The 22,325-nt window shown below is 46.3% G+C and overlaps 1 protein-coding gene across 3 annotated transcripts in view; it reads right to left on the bottom strand.

Annotated features, from left to right (window-relative positions):
* FAM234A (family with sequence similarity 234 member A) overlaps positions 1 to 17,950 on the bottom strand; it is a 57,713-nt gene extending 39,763 nt beyond the window's left edge. Inside the window, exons 1-2 of one of the 3 annotated variants that reach the window (XM_075069401.1) lie at positions 17,876 to 17,944; positions 13,919 to 14,032 (exon numbers count right to left, since the gene is read on the bottom strand). The gene's annotated coding sequence lies outside the window, so the exon portion shown is untranslated. Of the gene's footprint in view, positions 1 to 13,918; positions 14,033 to 17,875 lie in introns of all 3 variants that reach the window. The other 2 variants (XM_032781587.2, XM_075069400.1) reach the window with 2 other exon arrangements.
* Between the last annotated feature and the right edge of the window lie 4,375 nt (positions 17,951 to 22,325).

Here is a 22,325-nt window from a genome sequence, read left to right as displayed (position 1 = left end):
TACCTCATCTGGGAGTGTTTTTCAGAAAATCAAGTTGATTGCCACTTGTAATCTCACCAACTCTCCTTCCATGCAGCAACAGCTCTATGTATTTTGCCACCCCAAGCAAGGCAGTCAGGCGGCTTTCGGCGGCATGCTTGCGGGAGGTCCGCTGGTAATGCGGATTCGGCGGCATGCCTGCGGGAGGTCCGTCGGTCCCGCACCTTCAGCATACCCGCCACTGAATTACCACTGAAACCATGGGACCAGCGGACCTCCCACAGGCATGCCGCTGAAGGCAGCCTGATTGCCACCCTCATGGCGACCAGCAGGCCGCCCCCTGTGGCTTGCTGCCCCAGGCATGCACTTGGGGCACTGGTGCCTGGAGCCACCCCAGCTTCCATGCCAATCTGGAATAATCCTCATTTAAATTTGCTAATAGCTCAAAACTCAAATCTGCCTGGTTAACCAAGGACATATTAACCATAAAAGATATTGCTGAACACACAATTTTAGCCTTCTTCACATATCTTAGGCCTTGGCTACACTGGCGCTTTACAGCGCTGCAACTTTCTCACTCAGGGGTGTGAAAAAAACACCCCTGAGCGCAGCAAGTTACAGTGCTGCAAAGCGCCAGTGTAAACAGTGCCCCAGCTACAAGCTAATCCCCACGGGGAGGTGGAGTACCTGCAGAGCTGGGAGAGCTCTATCCCAGCGCTGGCGCTGCAACCACACTCGCATTTCAAAGCGCTGCCGTGGGAGCACTCCCGTGGCAGTGCTGTATGGCTGCAAGTGTAACCAAACCCTTAGAACTTGGCTAGACTCGAAACTCCAAAGCGCTGCCCAGAGAGAGCTCTCCCAGCGCTGTAGGTACTCCACCTCCCTGTGGGGATTAGCTTGCAGCACTGGGAGCCGCGCTCCCGGCGCTGGGGCACTGTTTACACTGGCGCTTTGCCACGCTGTAACTTGCTGCGCTCAGGGGTGTGTTTTTTCATACCCCTGAGCGAGAAAGTTGCAGCATTGTAAAGCGCCAGTGTAGTCAAGGCCTCAGTGATAAATACCAGCTACCAATAGATCAAGGTCCTTTCTACAATAAACTTCAACTCAAAATTATAAAGAAGCTGGGGAATGGCTGGCAGGTCACAAACACTCCACTTGAAATGCACCTTAAAATGAATAAGAATGTTAGCCAAAAATATTTTGCAGGTAACATACAAATGGCTGAACTCCTTAATCTATCCCACTGAATATACAGTACCATAAAAGAACAATGGAAAATGAAGCTAATAATCTCCATTTCTTCTGACAAGTGAGATAATATCTGGCATAATGTACCCAGAACATGCAGTTCTTTGGTTTTGGGTTTCTTTCTGATAAGTTTACAAGCATTACTGGACTCCTGGGTGACTGCAATGAAGCTGGACTCTCCCCACACAATAAATGTTGGAGATAAATAAATAAAGGTCATTGAGTCCAGCTCCCTGCCTTCTCACTAGCAGGACCAAACACTGATTTTTGCCCCAGATCCCTAAGTGGCCCCCTCAAGGACTGAACTCACAACTCTGGGTTTAGCAGGCCAATGCTCAAACTACTGAGCTATCCCTCCCCCTGAAGATGTGATAGCTCCAATGCAAACCTGTCTTACACTGACATACAAAAACTAAGTATATCCACATTTTGGGGAAAAAAATGTGTGGTGTTCTACCGAAGGCGACTAGGGTAGGGATTTCCCCTAAACCAAGCCTCTGTGTTTTGGGCATTCTCAAATCTCTACTCTTTTCAGTAATGCTAAAAAATGGACTACTGCAGCACATATAGTGGCCAAAAGAGTCATTTTGCAAAAATGTAAACCTGCTGTTCCTCATCACATTCTTCAAGCTAGCCAATATCACCCTCATGGAAAAACTGACATTAAGCTATAGAGGCTTAAGATCCACCTGTGAAGACACTTGATTGCTCATGAGAGCTTGACATATTGACTCCAGGTACATTGAGCTTCTGATGTGCCTTTTTTGAGAGCGTGGGGATGGGGGGGTTGCTATAATGCTTAGGAGTACTTATCTGTGACTATTAAAATACTGTGTTATTGTTAAATGTGTATTCATGCTGCATTTTCTTTGTCACTGTACTTCAATGTCTGTATGGATTTATTAAACTTCTGAAAAATAAAATTAAAGATACAACTGTCAAAATCAACAAAGTACATTTTCTGATGCAGTCTCTTTGCTCTATCATTTTCCTTCATTTATTTGATCATTCAAAAACTCCACAATATGCACTAAGTCTCTCAGTCATTAATTTACAGAAATGAGGTCTATGGCTGTGTTGAATAAAATGGACTTATTCCACTGTAGTGAGGCAGTGTGGCTCCTTTTGGATACCAATAGGGCCCACAGGAGGAAGAGTCCAGCCGGAGGCCGGAGTGGGCGGAGCTAAGGAACTCTGAGCCCACCCCTCAAAGGGTCAGATGCCGACCCGGAGCTATAAAGGCTGGCCCTCAGAGCTCAGTCAGGCCCCAGCAGCTGGAGAGAGCAGATGTCCTGCAGGGAGCTCAAAACTGGGAAGCTCCCGTGGTCCAGGCTGGCTGCCCAGACTAGCCTGAGCTTCTCTGGCCTGCTACCTGGAGGAGCCCCTGGAGCTGTCCTGGCCTGACTATCCAGAGGAGTTGCTGGACCTACCACCCAGCCCTGGCCGTGATGAGCCCATGCTCATGGACCCTGCAGAGGTTGATGTTAGGACCCAGGTAGGTCCTGAGGGGGAGTCTGGAATTGGCCTGGGGGCAGCCAACCCCAGTCTGGCTGCAGCCTTACTGGAACCTATGTCAGTGTGTTGTGGCCAGGATCCCCACTGACAGAGCAGCAGATTGTTAGCCGCTGCTAGGGTCCTGGGCTGGGATGCAGTGGAGTGGGAGGGCCTGTGTCCCCCCCTGCCACTCCTCCAGGGGTGGCAGACTCCCACTCTCCCTGGCCTGAGGAGGCTAAACCTGGTTATTGTTGCTCAGCCCTGCCCAAGGGCCTGAGCTTCCTGACTCAGTGTTTGCTGCCCTGCCCTGACCTAGCTTGAGCCCCTTGCCCCACAGGGCAGGCATTACCGTGGGGACTGCTGGGCTAGTTTCCCAGACCCACCAGTGTGTAGTAGGCCGGTGTGGCTCCCCTTATCCCCCCAGAGAGGGTCGAGCCCCAGCTGCACTCGTGTACGTTCACCTATTCTTGTCTTAAGAAATATGATCTTCCATTTCCACAAGATCATTTGCCCACTCCCTCTCCCTCGATGGCTTTCCACCAAAATAACCTACTTCTCTGGAATGAGAGTTTTTCTTTCTCTCCTACACTTTTATACTGGAGACCCAGATAAAAGAAATATCAGATACTTTATAGAACATTCAATGTGCTGCCACAGGGCCCAATCTTGTGAGATGCTGAATGTTTTCAATTTCCATTGACAACTCAAAACCCCTCAGGATATAGCCCTCATTCCTGTGGATTGTCTGTTCACATTAAAGCCAACCACAGTGGACAAACCCCATTAGCTGCCTGTTTCATCATGAAGTGTACATCTGTTCTAGCACATGCAACTGCTCTTCCGGTAGGAAGGCAGCAACCTTTTGCAGCATGCAGTCATGTGTTCCTTTCAGGAAAAAGTTTTAGTTTTTAAAAGGAATTAGTAAGAAGTTGTGATTTCACACACACAGGTAATTTCTTAACATGTTAAAGCAGTGGTCCCCAATGCAGTGCCCACGGGTGCCATGGTGCCAGCCGGGGCATTTATGTGCACCCACCTAGTGCTCAGCAGGGGAAGAAGCTGCGGCCCTGTGGTTGCTGGGGACAGAGAACTCCAGGGCTGCAGGCGCTGGTGTTCTCTGTCCCTGGCAGATGTGGGGCCCGCCTAGTGCCCAGCAGGGGAGAGATGCGAGGGCCCCCCGCCTGCTGGGGACAGAGTACTCCAGGGTTGCAGGCTGCGCAGCTTCTCTCAGGCTTCTCCCTGCACTGCCCAGAACTGCCGCCAAAAAAAAAAAACGCTCCGCCTCTGCAGAATGGACTGAGTGCTGCCCCGCAGTATGTGCTGACACAGGCACCTGCTTGCTCCACTGGTGCCTGGAGCCAGCCCTGTATGTGAGTATTCCTCCTGCACTGATACTGCTGTTTTCTTGTGTGTTGAAATTTATTATTTTTTAACACTTTGCTCCAAAATGAGTGGCTCAAATAAGAGACAACGTATGTATTATTTCAACCCAGAGTGGGAAGAATATTAAATATGATGGTTTTTCATATTATTTAATGTACAAACACAAAGTAAGCCTTGAAAAATTGTTGGCGCCTGCCACACTCTTCTGAAAACATAAACGCACTACTGGCCACACAAAGGTTGGGGACTACTGTGTTAAAGGATTTTTCTCCCTGTTAGAACCAAGTCTGCAAGTGTGAAGTTGTAAAAATTAAATTGATTTTGGTTATCCATTTGACGGAGGAGGAGCTCAAAGCCCCTACCCCCACTCCCAATAAAATGGCCAAATAGAGAGAGAGGATTAATGAAAATTTATTTTAAACTGATATTTTATTGTATTTAAATTTTCTCTTTTTAAAAATAAACCTGCTTAAACTGAAATCTGAGTTTAATACGAAATACGTTAAGGACTAAACTTACTATATAAAAACATTTAAATAAATATGTTGAATCCATGAGTATCTACCATGAACTCTAAGAGTTAAAGGCTGCTTTTCTAGATAAAGAAAGAATCGGTGGAAAAACATCCAACTTTTGAGGTCAAACTTATTTAAAAATAATGCACAGTAGGTTAGCCTAAGTTAGTCTCATTTTCAAGAGACTGAGGCCTTGTCTACACTTGCAAGTTGCAGCGCTGGTGAGGGGGTTACAGCGCTGCAACTTAGCAGGTGTCTACACTTAAAAGCTCAGCCAGCGCTGCAACTCCCTGTTTGCAGCACTGGCTGTACACCTGGGTCTGCTTCCGGTGTAGGGAGACCAGCAGCCGCTTGGTGATGCGCGCTGGTCATCAGGTGGTGATGACACTCACCAGCGTTTTTATTGGCCCTCCAGGGTATTAGGACTTATCCCAGCATTCCTTTTCAGCCTTCTCTGGTCACCGCTTAGCAGCTTCACTGCACCTGGGCTCAGAGCCTGGAGAGGAGGTGAGAGCGGGGCTTGCCGGAGGCTCCGTCGGCCGGAGAGCGGGGCTTGCCGCAGCTCCGGCCGGGAAGCCGTGAGCGCGCGGCTTGCCGCAGCTCCGGACTGGGGCTCAAGTGGGGTCCGAGCGAGCTCTGGGCTCTGAAGTGACCCCCAGGGCCAGGCTGTAACTTTCTGCTCCGTGACACCCCAGGGTGTCCTCAGAGCGCTGGCTGGGTCACTCAAGTCTCCCCCAGGTGTCCCCCGTCCAGCTGGACTCATTGCAGGGGGCCGGTGGCTCTGAGGTTCACTCCCAGCAGCCGAGAGGCCGGCGGCTCCCCCCAACAAGCCAGTGTGACCCTAAGGGGGCTAACGCGCTGCAGCCCCCCACCCCAGAGCTGGGAGCACACGCACCAGGCCTGTGTCTCCATCCAGTTGGGTTCGGGGGTGTCTCCCCACGCTAGGGCTTGCCCGGTGCTTGGGCGGCTGACAGTCCCCTCTTTTCTCAGCTGGGCAACCCACAGCCGGAGCTGCCAGGGGGGCTGCAGCAGGGCTGGGGTTGAGGCTCCGGTGGGCAGAGTCCTCAGTGCTCCCAGTGCCCAGCAAACACCCAGTGTCTTGCATTCCCGCCCCTGGGGAGGCATCACTCCCAGGACGAAGTGGAATTGTTCTCAACGTTGTCTCTGAAGATGGTGTGTGCCTCAGTTTCCCCTCTGTGCGACTCGATAGCTAGGTGATGCAGGATAAGGTGCAGCGACCCCTAGAGGGCAGGGGTGATTGGCCGACGGTCTGCAGAGAACGGCCGACACTCCTGTAGCCGGCAAGGGTGGTAACTGACGGGCCCCCTGCACTGCAAGATCAGCCAGACGTGCTGGAGAACAGACCAGGTGCCCTGCTGGCCTGGGAAAGAGACAAAGCCGGGGCAGCTGGAAGGGGTCAGTCTCCTGGGACTCGGGGGAAGGCCCCTGGGCTCTGCCCCCCCCGCCACCCCCAATGCACTTTGCTGAGTGTCCCTGGTGGGTGCTAACCAGCCCTGTCCTACGCTTTCTGTGATCAGTGGCCACTGGCTGCTCTGCTCCTGGGGACTGGGTGAATTTTCTCTCTGTGATTTTTTTCCCCAGCACCTGGTCTGCCTTAACCCCCCTGGCCAGCAGGTACTGAAAAAGCCAGACAGGGACCCAGCCTGACGCCCCCCCCCCCCACGAGCCCCGTGTTCAAGATGTGTTCAGACAATGGTAGACATGCAGGCAGACCACTACCGTGGATGCCTCAGTCCATCCCAAAACTCAGCACATTGTGCCCCAATGTTTCCTCAAAACACCCTTCTCCAGCATCCTGGCCGTGCTTACCACCACCAACTGCCCCCAACACCAGTACGTTCACTCACAGCCCGTGATAACTACGACCGTTACCCAATGCGACTCAACACCCATCACACACAATGCAGCATTTTAATCCCCAAGTGCAGCAGCAGGCAGTGCCCCAAGTGCAGAGCAGAGCAGTGCACCAAGTGCAGCAGCAGGCCAGAAGCCCTCAAGGAGAAACATATTCAAACACTGTGAGTGTAATGCTAATCACCGTACCCCCCTTCCTGTTTTTATGTATAGTATTTTTAATAAAGGATTTCTTGTGTTTTTATTCACTGTTTATTATTACAGAAACTGTAACATCTACTACAAGTAAAAAATAGGAACTGCAAATCAATGAAACCACTGCAAGTAACTGCTGTGAGCAATGCTCTTAACTGCAGTGGAAGGCACCCAACATTACTGTTGGCTTTCAGCCTCAAAGTGCTCCTTTAAGGCATCCCTTATCCTTGAAGCACTGTGCTGGGCCTCTCTATTAGCCCTGCTCTCTGGCTGGGCAAATTCAGCCTCCAGGCGTTGAACCTCGGAGCCCATTCGTCACTGAAGGTTTCACCCTTCCTTCACAAATATTATGGAGGATACAGCACGCGTGTTATAAACGCTGGGATGCTGCTTTTCCAACACGTGTAGCTTCCCGTAGAGACTTCTCCATCTCCCCTTTCAAACGGCCAAAAGCACACTCCACAGTCATTCTGCACCGGCTCAGCCTGTAGTTGAACCGGTCCTTGCTCCTGTCAAGCTTCCCTGTATACGGTTTCATGAGCCAAGGCATTAACGGATAAGCGGGTCTCCAAGGATCACAATGGCATTTCGACGTCCCCAACTGTGATCTTACGGTCTGGGAAAAAAGTCCCTGCCTGCAGCTTCGCTGAACAGGCCACTGTTCCGTGAAAGATGCGTGCATCATGCACCTTTCCAGGCCATCCTGTGTAAATGTCAGTGAAACGCCCACGTGATCCACAAGCGCCCTGGAGAACCATTGAGAAATACCCCTTCCGATTAATGTACTCGGATGCCAGGTGGGGTGTGCCAGGATAGGAATATGCGTCCCATCTATTGCCCCTCCACAGTTAGGGAAACCCATTTTGGGCAAAGCCATCCACAATGTCCTGCACATTCCCCAGAGTCACGGTTCGTCTGAACAGGATGCGATTAATGGCCCTGCATACTTGCATCACCACTATTCCAAACGGTCGACTTTCCCACTCCAAACTGGTTTGCGACCCGATCGGTAGCTGTCTGGAGTTGCCAGCTGTCCAGACTGCAATAGCCACCCGCTTCTCCACTGACAGGGCAGCTCTCAGTCTCGTGTCCGTGCGCCGCAGGGTTGGGGCGAGCTCAGCACACAGTCCCAGGAAAACGTGGCTTTTCGCATCCTAAAGTTCTGCAGCCACTGCTCGTCATCCCAGACTTGCAGGACGATGTGATCCCACCACTCAGTACTTGTTTCCCGAGCCCAAAGGCGGCGTTCCACGCTGCAGAGCACGTCCGTTACTGCCACAAGCAATTTAGTGTCAGCAGTGTCAGCAGCATCTATTTCATCATCTGAGCTCTCACTGTCACTTTGGAGCATAAGGAATAGATCAACTGCCAGACGGGATGTGCTGGCAACATTCATCAGCAACATCCTAAGCAGCTCGGGCTCCATTCTTCCTGAAATCACACGCAGCAGAATCACAATGGCACCAAAAACGGCTGAAAAGGGAAGCGATGCACCACGGGTCGTTGGAACAGGAAGCGGAATGACCCGCACCCTTCCGTCCCCTTCCCACAACCCCCAGCAGCAAATTGGGATGAGGGGCTCTGTGGGATAGCTGCCCACAATGCACCACTCACAACAGCGCTGCAACTGGTGCAAGTGTGGACACACTGCAGCGCTGGTCGCTGTCAGTGTGGACATACTGCAGCGCTGGCCGTACACAGCTGTACGACCACAGCTGTAACGGCCAGCGCTGCAAAACTGTAAGTGTAGACAAGGCCTTAGGTAAGTAAGAATTTAAGCTCCAGTTAGGAGCAATGGAAGCTCCCTAAAAGTGTGTGTGTGTATGGGACCTACGTCATCCCTTCCCCTGAACCCCTCCCCTTGTACCACCCCTTTCTCCTGAGCCCCCTGCTTGCCCTTACAGCCAGTACAAAAGTGATGGGGCCATGCCCCCTGGACCCAGTCACTTTCACATGGGCATATTTAAAATTTCTCAGGCTGACTTGAAATCCTTTAAATTCACTGATTACAGTTAATCCCTCTGTTCCTTTAATAACTTTTAGTTGTAAATGTTAAACATGTTTTAGTAACAGAAGTTTAAATATGCAAAACATTTAAGATTGTTTTGTTTAATAAAAATAAATTGTATTTGTTGTGTGGAATTAAATTCCATTTACCATCCCTAATGTAGCTTGACACAATTTACAAGCAAAAAGTTAATTAGCTAGTAAATGAACAATATAGCATTCACTATTTTCTAACATACTAAAAATGTGCAATTAATAAGAATCTGAAAATATTAAGCGATAATTGCTTAAATCAATGTAAATAGCATACCTCCTAAATAGCAAAAAGATTAGCAAATCTAGTGTAAAGGTGCTATTTAGCTGTAAATCAATGTTTTAATGGTTATATCAACCAAGGAGAATGCACCTTTCTCTAGGCAATCACTGAACTATAAATGGAAATGTTGATTACAATCAGTTATTTAAATTGAGGCTTTCCACTTGGTGGTTTAAATCAATGCACCCTGAATAGAATGTAACAAACCTGCCAGAAAACCAAGTTTTGAGTACTAAACAGGGTTTTTTCCCAGCAAAACAGAAAGCACTTGGAGGCAGTGAATTACAAGAAAAGTGCCTCCTCAGCATTGCTATGTGACACAGTTGTCTAAAAAGAATGAATTCAATCCAAGGGAAAAAAGAGGATCAGAACATTTAAAAAATTGGAGTACTTGTGGCACCTTAGACTAACAAATTTACTTGAGCATAAGCTTTTGTGGGCTACAGCTCACTTCGGATGCAACACGAAAGCTTATGCTCAAAAAAATTTGTTAGTCTCTAAGCTGCCACAAGTACTCCTATTCTTTTTGTGGATACAGACTAACATGGCTGCTACTCTGAAACTTAAAAAATTGACTTTGCAGTGAGAAGTAAGAAAATGCGATAAACTGACTAACGAATGCTGATAAGCTGGGAAGGTGTTTAACATCCTGAATTCTAACACTGTGAGCTTGTGGTGTGAACAAGGCAATTTTTTACTGAACTCTCCCCATCACCCACTCCAAACTCCCTTGGCCAATACCAAATGGCTGAAGCCATCATGCAGCAGAAAGCAGGAGACTGACAGAATTGTTTTGGTTAGAAATCACAATCACAGTATATATTAGGGAACCTCTCTCACAGAGGAATAGGGACAATTTGGGAAGAGAATCTTCATCTTTAACATATGGAAGTTCAGCCCATGGAGATGAAAGTTCCCAGTACTGCAGTGTTTCACCTTGCGCTGAACAGCCTTGTCAAGATGGACCTTAATTAAAGACAAAGGCAACTGCAACCAATCTAATTCATACCAGCTAAACACAGCCCTCAGTTCCCTGGTGAGTTGTCAAGTGTGGCCATCCACCGGGCACATCATCACCAATTTACCATTGCATCCTTTCCCTAGAACAGTGGTTCTCAAACTTTTTTCCGCAAACCACTTGAAAATTGCAGAGGGTCTCGGCAGACCACTTAACGATCTTTCCAAATGTTGTTTGCACAGTTAGCTAACTATTGTAAAGTTGTTAAATTGAGGCTTTCCACTTGGTGATTTAAAGTATTAACTTTTTGTTCTAGAAATAAAAGCAGACAACTCATATTTTAATATCAGTAATCTTACCTTACTAATGAGATGGATGTGCCCTCTCCCTTCTACTGTGGCAGTCCCCGAGCTGGGACTGGGAAGGGGCGGGGCGGGGAGAGCTCCTCTCTCCCACACCACAGCTGCCCCACAGCTTGGGCTGGGAAGGAGGCAAGTCTCTCCCTGGCAGCCGCAGCCCTGGAGCTGGGGAAAGTTGCCTCTTTCTCTTGCCACTGCAGCCCTGCACGTCCCAAATTCCCCCCAGCCCCTCTTCTCTCCCATCTACTCCCTATTCCCCCCCTAAGACCACCCCCTCACCTTACATGTGCATCTTCTCCAGGGTCCAGGCACCTAATTAGAGGAGCCAGCCTGCATGGCCCCACAAATTAGCTAGGTGGCCTTCATTCACTTGTGTGCGGCCACCCAGGTGCACACCTTAGAGGAAACTATCCGTGGACTACCTGAATGGAGCTGGTGGACCACAGTCTGAGAACCTGTGCTCTAGAATCAAATCTATTCCCTTCTCCAGGTGTGCAGCAGGCACATTACACAAGTAACATTGCTACAAGGAGTGCTTCCTTGTATGCACACAAATCCTTTCAATCTCATCATTCAAGCCATTTTTTAAAATCTAGGAACAAAGTCATCGTTTTGGCCTTCTGCTCCAAAGATCTTTAGTGCATAAGCTTAAAAACAAGCTGCCACAATTTGTATTAGACATTAGCTGCACTGGCTTGATGGAATTAAATGAACTATTCTTGGCTCCAAAGTCAATAAAACAGAGCTTCCAGACTTTGGTTTCAGAGCAAGCAGCTAAGAACAATTTATCTAAATCATTGCTCCATATGAGGGGAACAACAAACTGCTAACACACATCACTGCACTAATGGCACCTTTCCACAAGCACTGAAAAGCCCAGGCCTGGCTGTCATTATGCAGTCACTTAAGCGAGTGGACAAAAGGGGACTCATTGGCCCTGTGGATTACTACCATAGCCTTTTGCCCATGTTAGAAGAGAGCTTGCTAGCAGAATCCTAGCCAATAATGCACATTTGAGTAAATAAAAAAAATAAAATTAAAAAATTCAACACAATACTCAAGAGACCTGGAACAGCCAGGAACTTTGCAGGTCAGCACTGCAGTACAAAAGCAGAGATAAGGTTTAAACAGGTCCTCAATTTCTATAGCACCCTAAAAAACTACACTCAATATTATGGCTGCAAGCAATACCCTCAAAAGCCAACAAGAGACTATATGGAAGTTGCCTGTGCCACCTTTATTCTATCTCCATGTGCATGCATTTCAATATGCACCAGTTACATCAACATGTACTATTTTTCCACACAACCCCTGCATCAAGCAGTGCACAGACAGTAAAGCAGAGGTGAAGGTGGTGATTACACACCACAATCCCTATTTACCAATATTAAAGCAACTTTCCTCTATGGAAATTAAATATTTGTAATATTTTAAAAATAAACTAAAAAAAACATGTGGTGTTCTTATCCTCACTATTAATGAGGGCACCCCACCTCATTGGGAATGGGCAACAAGGGATGGATCATTTGATGATTACTTGTTCTGTTCATTCCCTCTGGGGCACCTGGCATCGGCCACTATCAGAAGACAGGATATTGGGATAGATCAGTGGTTCCCAAACGGGGGTTCGTGAACCCCTGGGGGTTCATGAAATGTTACAGGGGGTTCCTGGGGAAAAAAATCCCTAATGGCAGACAGAGCTGTCCCTAGGGACCCTGGGGAGCACAGGGCCAGCAGCCTGGAGCCCCTGGACTTCCAGGAGCAAAGCAGATCAAAGTAAGCATATCTATCACACTGAGGAGATTTAAACTTAAGACCCCTTATATGAAATGGAAAGGGAAGCGGATATTTTTTGCTGTTTTTTAAATGAAATAGGCAGCTAATATTGTTTTTAAAATTATTATTAAAAACAAGTTTAAGCTTTGTTGTAATGTGTGTTTGCCTAGACTGCTCAAGACCTGAAAGCTTGTGTAGGAGGAACTCTTTGAGCTGGCTTCTTAAATATCTTCATGCTGTTTTTCATCTGGTGCTCCTTGATGAAACATACAAGCCTTATCCTATAACAGGTTTATTCAAAGTGATACAAGCTACAAAAGTGAGATTTTCATAATATAATAAAAATACTGTAATGATTAATAATAAATAGTGTATAATAAGCATGACATAAAAACAAATTTTATATTTTCAAGATCATTGCTTTTAAAATGTACATTGAGGTAAAGGAGAAAATCCCTGGAAATATTCATTTTTAGCAGGGGGTTTGCAAGACTTGACGTTCTTGTGAAAGGGGTTCACAAGTTAAAGTTTGGGAACCACTGGGCTAGATGGACCTTTGGTCTGACCCAGTTTGGCCATTCTTATGATGTAGGGTGGCTCTCTTTCCTTGCATTCCCAAAAATGGAAAAACTAAATAGTCTAAAATGTTTGTCTGAAATCACGTTTTTCAACAGTGAAATGTAGAAGGTTGGTTACTTCAGTATGTGCCTCAGAGCACATAGCAAACTAATGTAAGAATTTCATTGCCTGTCACTTAACTGGAGTTACTTTGAGCAGGGAACTCAAGTGTTGAACTTGCACATCACACAACAGTTTAATGTGAGAGGAGTATGGCTTACATTTGAAACTACCTGGAGAATTTTGGCGATTGAACTACATTAATCAAGCTGAAATTTGGCAAGGAGCTTTTGGCTAACACCTTCATTCATGTGAAAAGTTTTAGACCCCAGTTTTGGATGTCATACAGAAAGATACCTCCAGTTGTAGCATACTCTGTCAGCCACTGCTGAGGAATTAGAGAGTAGCTGGAGATAAAAGAATGAATAAATGCAGCTTGAAGTTCTGCTAGCTGTATAGAATACCACTTTCCACATATCAAGCCAAAACAACCAACTCAGTTAGTTTTGTGTGGTTAGAGGATATCTTTGAAAGTAGTTCTTGTGAGTTGAACTATACTAAAAATAAGTGAGCAATACCAACTGTTCGAAATTCCTGAAATGAAAACAGTAATGTCTTGGGGCCTGATTCCACGGAACATTCACCTGACATCTGGGTGGAGGCATAGTGTGCCTCCACCCAGAAGAGGCCCACATTGGACCCAGGTTTATTCTCTTCTGATTTTTTTTTTATAAGTTGACCAATAAGCGTTAGATCAAAAAGACATCCATAAGTGCATATCCAAATTCATTGTGTCACCGAACAGTGTTCTCAAGCTTTTATAATTCTTTGCTTTAGGGAGTGTATTTTCATGGGAGCATTCAGTTTACCGAAAATGTTAGCAGCAGTCTTGTAGGTTCCATGTCAGTTCAGTCTGAGATAAAGGGCTGTGCTCACTACAGGGTGAATAGTTGTTGTTTTCTGAACATCTGATGTTGGGAAGTACTTACTATTTATTTGTATTACCATAGCAACTAGGAGTCCATGTCCTGAATCAGTACCCCATTGTGCTAGGTGCTGTATAAACACAGAATAAAAAGACCTTTCCTGCTCCCAAGGGGCTTACAGTTTAAGTATAAGACAAGAGACGACAGCTATAGACAGATGGGGGAGCATGAGGAAACAGGCTGCTGGTATGCTGAGACCACAGTCTAACCGCTATCAAGTTTATTGTAGGCATCATGGCAAAGAAGTGTGTCGAGGAGGGCTTTGAAGGTGGATACTGCAGGAGCTTTGTGGATGTTTACAGGGGCACATCCCAAGCATGGACCTGAGGCTCAGTGACTCATCTAAGGTCACACAGATAATCTGTGACTGAGCAGGGTATTGAATTGGGGTCTGCCAAGTCCCAGGTTAGTGCCGTAAGTGCTGGGACCTCAGAATATAAGAACGGCCCTACCGGTCAGACCAAAGATCCATCAAGTCCAGTATCCTGTCCTGTGATAGTGGCCAATGGCAGGTGTCCCAAAGGGAACGAACAGACAGGTTATCAAGTGATCCATGCCCTGTCACCCAATCCCAGCTTCTGGCATACAGAGACTAGGGACACAATTCCTGCCCATCCTGGCAAATAGCCATTGATGGACTTATCCTCCATGAATCTATCTAGCTCCCTTTTGAACCCTGTTATAGCATTGGCCTCCATTCTGTTATAGCATTCTCCACTCTGGCAAGAAGCTCCACAGACTGACAGTGTGTGTGAAAAAACACTTTGTTTTAAATCTGCTACCTGTTAATTTTATTTGGTGGCTCCTTGTTCTTGTATTATGAGGAAGAGTAAATAACACTTCCTTATTTACTTTCTCTATACCGCTCATGATTTTATAGACCTCTATCATACCCACCCTTAGTCACCTCTTTTCCAAGCTGAAAAGACTTATTATTCTCTCCTCCTATGGAAGCCATTCTATACCCCTAATCGTTTTTGTTGCCCTTTTCTGAACCTTTCCCAATTCCAATATATCTTGAGATATAGCGACCACATCTACATGCAGTATTCAAGGTGTGGGCATACCATGGATTTATACAGAGGGAACATGATATTTTCTGTCTTTATCTATCCCTTTCTTGATGATTCCCAACACTCTGGTCACTTTTTTGACTGCCATTGCAGATTAAGTGGATGATTTCAGAGAACTATTCACAATGACTCCAAGATCTTTCTTGAGTGGTAACAGCTAATTTAGACCCCATCATTGTATACGTATAGTTAGGATGTTTTCCAATGTGCATTAGTTTTCATTTATCAACACTTAATTTCATCTGCCATTTTGTTGCCCAGTCACCCAGTTTTGTGAGATCCTTTTGTAGTTTGCAGTCTGCCTGGGACTTAACTATCTTGAGTAGTTTTGTATCATCTGCAAATTTTGCCACCTCACTGTTTACCCCTTTTTCCAGATTGTTTATGAATGTTAAATAGGACTGGGCCCAGTACAGATCCCTGGGGGACACCACTATTTACCTCTCTCCATTCAGAAAACTGAACATTTATTCCCTATCATTTAACCAGTTACCGATCCATGAGAGAACCTTCCCTCTTATTCCAGGACTGCTTATTTTGCTTAAGAGCCTTTGGTGAGGGACCTTGTCAAAGGCTTTCTGAAAATCTAAATATACTATATACACTGGATCACCTTTGTCTGTATGGTTGTTGACCCCCTCAAAGAATTCTAGTAGATTGAGGCATGATTTCCCTTTACAAAAACCACGTTGACTATTTCCCAATAACTTATGTTCATTTCTGTGTTTGACAATTTTGTTTACTATAGTTTCAACCAATTTGCCTGGTACTGAAGTGAGGCTTACTGGCCTGTAGCTGCCAGGGTCACGTCTGGAGCCCTTTTTGAAAACTGGCATCACATTAGCTATCCTCCAGTCATTTGGTGCAGAAGCTGATGTAAATTATAGGTTACAGATGACAGTTAGCAGTCCTGCAATTTCACATTTGAATTCCTTCAGAACTCCTGGGTGAATACCACCAAGTCCTGGAGACTTATTACTGTTTAGTTTATCAATTTGTTCCAAAACCTCCCTCCCTGACACCTCAACTTGGGACAGTTCCTCAGATCTGTCACCCAAAAAGAATGGCTCAGGTTTGGGAATCTCTCACTTCCTCAACAGTGAAGACCGACGCAAAGAATTCATTTAGTTTCTCCGCAGTGGCCTTATCGTCCTTGAGTGCTCCTTTAGTGTATCGATCATCCAGTGGCCCCACTGGTTGTTTAGCAGGTTCTTGCTCCTGATGTACTTAATATTTTTTTGCTATTACTTTTGGAGTGTTTGGCTAGCTGGTCTTCAAATTCTTTTTTGGTCTTTCTAATTATATTTTTACTTCACTTGCCAGAGTTTGTTCTTTTCTATTTCCTCATGAGGCTTTATCTTCCAGTTTTTAAAGGATGCCTTTTTGCCTCTGCTTCTTTTACTTTTACCTTAATTTATGTCAATGGGAACATCTACACAACAAGTAGAAACCTATAGCAGCAGGTCTCAGAGCCCGGGTCTACAGACTAGGGCTCCTATTACAGCATTAACAATAGCTGTGTAGACATTCAAGCTTGGGCTAGAGCTTAGACTCTGAAGTCTAGGGAGGGTGGCAGGCTTCAGAGCCTAAACCCAAACATCTATACAGCGAGCCTGTACAGCTGGCCTCTGAGGCTCAGTGCTGTGGATTTCTGTCTGCCATGTAGGTGCACCTAGTGCAACTGAGATGTAAATATGGGCTTCAGTCTGCATATTGTAAGGTGCCTGGAGAACATAAGAATGGCCATACATGGGTCAGACCAAAGACCCATCTAGTCTAGTATCCTGTCTTCCGAGAGTGGCCAGTGCCAGATCCTTCAGAAGGAATGAACAGAACAGGTAATCATCAAATGATCCATCTCCATTGCTCATTCCCATTCTGGCAAACAGAGGCTAGGGATACCATCCCTGTCAGCTTGGCTAATAAGCCCATCAGTGGCTATCTTCCATGAACTTAACTAGTTATTTCTTAACCTTGTTATTGTCTTAGCCTTCACAACATCCTCTGGCAGAGTTCCAGAAGCTGACTGCATTGTATGAAGAAATACTTCCTTTTGTTTGTTTTTACCTCAACTCAAGTTATGAATAATCTGGTCCTGGCCATGATCTGCAATTTGTAGCCAGATGAGCAATATGGCTGGGGAGGATGGGAAGAGGGCTTGCATACACACAAACTGGCAATGAAATTAGCTAGAGTGCTTTTAATTAGACTCTATTACTTATGGAAAGTCTGTAACCAGACACTCTTATTGCAAATTAAAACAGGTTTATTTCAATTTAGTTGACACTGAAATAAACCATTCTTAATCTGAGCATCAGTGCCCAGAGCTGCACAGAGACAGATGGGAGCAATTAAAGACAATTCATGTATTTTAGCCAGGCAAGCGATCACATGCTCAGGCATGAGAGGCATATAGACAACCTGAGTGTTACAGGGTTCCCTACAAACTGCTGAAGCCTGGTGATGAGTGTCTGTGGTCACTTTCCAGAGGGCCCCAAAGAACCAGCTAGCCATTGCAGTCCTGCCACTCCCCAGCACATGGGGCACTGTAGATGCTACCTCTCACCACCAAACACCATACTGGTAAATTTCATGCCCTCCAGGGCCCTGGTGTCTGGGAAGGACCCTGCACGGGAGGGTCACCAGAAAGGGCCCAGCCCCATACAGGGGAGTAATAGGAACCTCCTCCCCCACCCCCCTGGAAAAAAATGGTAGGTGATGGGGGAATAACACCGCCCATTCCCCTACACAGACCAAGTCATAAGGACCAGTCATGATGAGTACAAGCTACAAAGCGGGGGGAGACTACACCCAGGAACCCCCCAGTACAAGCTGTAGGTGGGGAGCTAGCCCTGCGCTACCTCCTCCAGGCACCCCCCAGTACTGGGGGTGGGGGTGGCCCTGCACTCCCCCCCCCCCCAGGGACCCCTCTCAGTACAGGTTGCGGGGGTGGGGCTAGCCCTGCACACACACACCGTACAGGCGGTGGGGGTGGGGGCAGCTCTGACCCACACACACAGTCACGCAGGCAGGCCCCCGCCGCAGATTAGGGGCAAGGGTCCCGTACCCCTCCGCGCACGCGCACACACTCACCCTTCGCCACTTGCCTGCCGACTTCCCACCAGCTCCGCTCCACTCTCTTGGCCCCGCCCCGGGGCGTGTCTCCGCCGGAAGGGAGGGGGCTACGCAAACATCACACCTAACTCCGCCCCGCTGAGGGCATGACGCCATTTCCGCTTCTGGTCCCGTTAGGTTGTCTGCCTGTGGAGTCGGTTACCAGGTGCGCCCTGGTAGTGGCCCGCTGGCGGCCCGCCACGAGCTTGTGCGCATGCGCGGCTGGCTGCCGCTCCGCGTGCGAGTAGGGCTGCCTGGGGCCCGGCCCGAGGTCTGGGTTCAGCTGCCGCTCTTCCAGCCGTGGCGCCTAGGGCAGCGGGTGTGGGGCAGTTCTGCGGGCTAACCTGACTGTGGTTAAAAATAGCCCAGATTTTATCAGCTGCAACAGGGTTGCCAACCCTCTAGGATTAGCCTGGAGTCTGCAGGAATTAAAGTCATACCTTGTGATGAAACCTCCAGGAATACCTCCCACCAAAACTGGCAGCCCTCAGCTGGAAGCTCCTTGGGCGCTGATGGTGCCTGAACAGGAGCCTGATTAGCATCTGCATCCACCAAGCTGCACTTCATGTTTAGGCACCTTGGCCGGAGGGGAACAGCTGGGGCAGGCACCACAAAGCAGCAACACAGGTTGGCCCAAGCTACTGTGGAAGTCAAACTATGTTTTTCCCATCTGTGATTATCCTGCCATTTGGCCTAAGAAACCTCTGCCCAGTGCTGCAGAAATCTTGGCCCCAGATTAATAGCAGTTTAGGAAGCAGGAATGATTTTGGAAGTGAGTGTCTCTGCAGTGCAGAGAACATGCAGCATGGTGCTGCAAAAGAACTGACCAGTAGTGTGCACTAACTACACCCTCCCCTCTACTGGCCTGTGATTAATTTAAGAGCAGCAAGTCACCCCAGAACCCTTTCAAACCAATATTTTTACTTGAACCAGAATTAAATCTGAACCACAATTCTGTCAGTAAAACAAAATTTGGCTTATGCTTAAAATATTTTTAAGCTCACTAATTTAAAAAAACACTGTGATCTTATTTGCTTTATAAAATAAGAAAGTGATCGAGGGGACACCTCTGAATATGTAAAATCAGTTATTCTTAAAGTTGTTGCTATATATGGAATCACTCCAAGGCACACATGTTGTATTACAGTAATGGAGCAAACGTGAGGACCAGGAAACTGAAGAACAAGCATAACAAATTCAAAATAAAGGGGAAACACAGAATTTACTTGTCAGGGAAGCTGCTCAAAAAGATACAGACCAAGAATGAACTGATTTGAGTCATGTGGTTGAAGAAGCTAAACTTAGGAGGCAATAGATGTAATATTGCAGGGAGGTCATTATTCTACCCATGCACTGGCAGTTGAAGACTCATTGAAAGAATGTGCAATCTCTACCATAACTTGGAAAGCTTGATATCTAAAGAATAGAAACAAAACAATATTGGTAATCATTAGACAGGGACAGATATATGGATGATATAGAGGCAATATGACTTTTTCTAAATCCATGGTGGACCCACATCTTGAATACTGTGTACAATGTTGGTGGACACCATCTCATAAAACATATATTGGAATTGAACAAAAAGGTTGCCTTTCGAACAAAATGATTCAGGGTATGGAACAGCTGTCCATATGAGAAGAATTGAAAAAGACAGACTTTTCAACTTGGAAAGAACACCTACTATGACAGAGGTCTACTAAATCATGAACTTGTGTAGAGAAAGTAAAGAAGGAAGTGTTATTCACTCCCTCATACACAAAACTAGGGATCACCAAATGAAATAATAGGCAGCAGGTTTAAAAAACATCAAAAGGAAGTATTTCTTCACACAATGCAGTCAAACCTGCGGGAACTCTTTGCCAGAGACGTTGTGAAGGCCAAGACTTAACTAGGTCAAAAAAGAGCTACATAAATTCATACGAGGATAGTCCATCAAATGGCTATTTAGCAAGATGGGTCAGAGAATGGGGTTCCCTAGCTCTCTTTTGCCAGAAGTTGGGATCAGAGGCAACAGGATGGATCGCTTGATGAATTACGTGCTCTGTTCATTCTCTCTGGCGGCACTGGCAATTGGCCACATCAGAAGCGAGATAGCTGGTAGATGACTTTTGGTCTGACCCATGATCCAATGATTACACTGGTCTATGGGTGATTTTTATGATACTGCGGTTAAAATGCAAACTAGAAACATCAATGTCTCTTCAATGAAAAACAAGACATCTTTTGAAAAAATTAATTTTCCTCATTTATGTACCTTAGGCACTCTAGAGATCAACGCCTACTTTCAGAGGACAACAAAATCAAGGCAACGTTTAATTTACCAAAATGTGACCCAAAAATGGAAATGTCTTCGTCTTGTCGTTCTCAAGCTCATGGAACACACACAGTACCCACATTATAGATCAACGCTTTTCCGCAGACAGCCTGGTCTCCTGCAACCTCTTGCCAATAATGATGTCATATGAATATGTCAGAACATCTGAAATTGAATATCTGATGATGCTTTGGAACTCATAAAGCTCATGAAATCTACCAAAAAAGAAGAGCTATCTGAGCGAAGGAAAGCTTGCAAAAAGAAGGGCTTGGGGACAGTTCTTGGTCATTTACAGCGATGGCCATGTCTGCATAAGAAAAAAGCACATATAAACTACGGGGACATCAAAAAAAATGGATTGTCCGGGCTGTATCACCTGTCAAACTGTACTGGCAGTTTCAGCAACAGGAGTGAGTGCTGAAAGAATGTTTTAAGCTTCAAATGTATCCTTGTCACTGCAGAGATCGCCATTATGAGACTGAGAGCAAGCATTGGTTTTGCAGTGTTGCTAGAGTCATGTTGGTAATCAGGATAAGAGACACAAGGTGGGTGACGTAATATATTTTATTGGACGGCAACTTCTGTCAGTTAAAGAGACAAGCTTTCAAGCTCCAGTTCTATCAACATCCTTGAATTGTGGGCATCACAACTGGACACAGTTCACTAGGGACTTGTGAGTCTAGCTGAACACTTAGTTCATGGCAATCTGGTTGTAAATCTACCCTTGCACTGGCCTGCTGTCCTGGTGCAAATTATCTGCATGGACTCATCACCCTGCACTAGAAGTCCCACTGTCACTATAATATATATTGCTTGAATGTATGGAGTAAATTAGAGCACACTAGGGAACTCAGTGCACAGCTGCCAGGTCCAACAGGGACCCAGTTAATGTATGGCTGGCTTAGAGCTACGTTAGATATGCATCCCTAGGTGACCAGACAGCAAGTATATGAAAAATCAGGACAGGGTGTGGGAGGTACAAGAACCATGAAAAAAAAAAAAAAAAAAAAAAAAAAAGCGCCCACAAAATCAGGACTGTCTCTATAAAATCACGACATCTAGCCACCCTAGCACCACTGCTTGCTGCAAACTAAGTGCATAGACAGAGCTTATGTTAAAATGCCCTGAAAAAGGGGCAGTTGCATGAACAAGATGAAATAAGTCTCTCAGTTCTAGTCCCATGCTAGATAGTACCAGAAAGCTTAAAAGGCAGGCCAGATTAGTCACAGCTGAAGATCTATTCCTCAACCACCTATCATGGGGGGAGGTGGTAGTGATGTGGAGATTTAGGCTGGTATCTTATGTTTTAACCCCTTCAGCAGTAGCCACATGCTCGGAGCTGAGAGGGTAAGAGAAGAAAAGTGGAAGTGCAGCTGAACACACTGGCCAGGAGAACAGTACGCAAGTCATAGCATTGACACTTGCCTCAGTGTTTCTAGCAGAATCCTTGCTCAGTGTATTTGACAAGCTGCAGTATTTGCACAGATTTGCTAGTTTTAACCACGATGTCATACCACATACAGGTACCAAGCTAGTTAGTAAGGAAAAGCATCAGCATTACTTCATTTGCTTAGTAAAACATCTGAAGTGCCAACAATTCCCTCCTTTTATTTATAGGTGAAGTATGGTGCACTTGGTGAATACATTGGCACTGAAAATGCAACACAATAGTGACCAGCATATGCTGTAGAAAGGCACAGTAACAGCCCTTTTGGATTGGGTGACAGCAACAGGCAGGTACAGAGACAGTTCTGGCCAATGCAATAAAGAATTGCCTTGAATTGCAACGAACAGAGTCTCTACCCATTGAGCACTCACTTCAGGAGGTGGCAGTAGCTCAGCATTTGAAATGCACCACAAAGGAAGCCGCACCTTTCCCTATGCAACAGCTTGTTTTCACTCTTACCAATTTCCAAACATTTAAATATAAAAGCAGCAGTGGTTTGCAGACATAAGAGGCATTACATTCCCCATGACATGGAGCAGGATTGCTGTCAGTGCTGGTCTCTAGAGTGATTATGCAATGATTTTTCCAAAATTTACAGTGACCCAGTAACTTGCAGAACTTACTGGTCAGGTAAATGGCTTTGGGATCCATTAAAAGGGACCATG

This window comes from Chelonoidis abingdonii, chromosome 9 (genome assembly GCF_003597395.2).
Source record: "Chelonoidis abingdonii isolate Lonesome George chromosome 9, CheloAbing_2.0, whole genome shotgun sequence".
Classification (NCBI taxonomy): domain Eukaryota; kingdom Metazoa; phylum Chordata; order Testudines; family Testudinidae; genus Chelonoidis; species Chelonoidis abingdonii.
Note: the sequence above shows the minus strand (reverse complement) of the source record. Positions and strands in the feature narration are given on the sequence as shown.